Here is a 1908-nt window from a genome sequence, read left to right as displayed (position 1 = left end):
TGGACTCTGCTTCGTCCACGGTGAAAGCCGATCCGGCGATCCACAGCGCGAAGTTGATGTATTTCCTCAGCGACCAGCACGGATCAGCTCTAGGCATGACGAAGCAGATATCGTCCTCTTTTTTTTCGCTTTCACAACGAAACACACAGCAACTCCACAACATGGCGGCGGCGGGAACAATACTACAGCGAGAATAAAAGTTACGCCATCTTTCTTTGCGTGAACATTTGGGTGGTGTTATGCAAATCTTCCCACACAGTGAAGTAGACATGTGGAGGCGTGTTTAAACGAGGCGTTTTAGGAGGGCATGGACAAGTCTTAACTTGTATAAAAAATATCTCTTTGGTTTGAGACTTTAGTCTTTGCAACTTTACAGATCTTCTTTATGCACCAAGAGCTTGTAACACTCCAAAGAGAAAAGAAAAAGTGAAATCGCATCATATGACCCCTTTAAAAGGCTTGATCGGTACGTGTTATTAATGAGAAGAAACTCGTTCACTTCAATGCTCTATTCTGCATGAGATTGCATAGACCAGAAAATTCAAACGTTCCGAAAACTGTTTCAGGTATGTTCATTCATTTCTATCGTTTGTTTGAACTCAGCACTGTATCTTTCCAAGGGATATAACGAGTTTGTTGTTTTCGTTCCTTCATATGGCTACCCACCAATAAGGAAACGGACTGTAAAAAGCATTTCACATTTACAGGGTGAGCGGTGTACAAGCGCGGGGTTAATTGTAACACTACAAGAGTTAAACATTTCAGCTTGATTCATAACGCATCCTCCATTGTGAGCATGTGCGCTCCTCTAAACTGTCCGGGCAGATGATGCACTGCTATCGCGTTTGACTGCTGAACCTTGTGCCGACAATATCACATTATTAAAAACCCTTTAGAAAATGTAATTCTTTGTGGTTCCTCCTGGTCTGTTCGTTGGTCTTTCTCCATGTTTCTTTGACAATAGAGTCTATGCACGACTACTTTCGCGTTTTGTCTCAGTTGCTCCACAACTTCCGGTGCTGCGCCGGAAGCGGTTTTTACCTACCGTTTTCAATGAGTGCTTTCAGCATGACATTTTACACTCGCTGCTTGCAAGAACTTCCACGGATTACAGTGAACGATGTCAATCGAATTGTAAGATTAGCATCGGTCACTCCTTCAAGTAGAAAGGAGGAGGGCTTCAAATTGTATGTTTCAAGTTATATCAAACAACTTTGAAGGTACATATTCTCAACTAAGCTATCGTTAGCTAGCTTCATTTATGACAGTGCATACCCTTATATTTTGTGTTCTGTTTACTTAATCAGTGCTTAATTTGAGCCGGAGCCTGCCGGATTCTTTTCCGGAAAATGTCAGATTTTGGATTTTTGCATTCCGGTATTTGTTTTTAAAGATCCGGCATTAACAAGTGCATTAGATCGTGACAGTGCATGCGTGCATACGAGACAGAGCGATTGCGTGTTTATGTAGATGTATTTGGAGCATGATTTGTTATGTATTGGTCCTCTACATATTATTGACCAATCAGCTTTCTTACGTTCAAAATCGCTCTTGTAGATTGGTGCTACTAATGTATTTCAATGTTAATGTAGACTAGGCTTCATGCGCGTTCGCATATCGACGGAAAAATCATCCTCTTCACATGTGCTTGGCATTACAGCAGCTGTAGACCTGTTATACTACGGACTCTTTAAATTGATATGTTTGACTGACTGTATTTTATTTTGATAATGAACACACTGCGATGGTAAGTTTGAATTGCTATAATATGTGGTGTGTGCGCAAGTCTACATCATGTGTCGAGAAAGCTGTTTGAAATTGAGAAAACTTTAAAAGTACTACAATACCAGGAAGGAAGATCGGGTTGTTGATGTTTGTCTGCCATTCTCGCTCTGTCTGCACAGCGTG

Source organism: Sinocyclocheilus anshuiensis, unplaced genomic scaffold (genome assembly GCF_001515605.1).
Source record: "Sinocyclocheilus anshuiensis isolate Anshui unplaced genomic scaffold, SAMN03320099.WGS_v1.1 scaffold430, whole genome shotgun sequence".
In the NCBI taxonomy this organism is placed as follows: Eukaryota; Metazoa; Chordata; class Actinopteri; order Cypriniformes; family Cyprinidae; genus Sinocyclocheilus; species Sinocyclocheilus anshuiensis.
Note: the sequence above shows the minus strand (reverse complement) of the source record.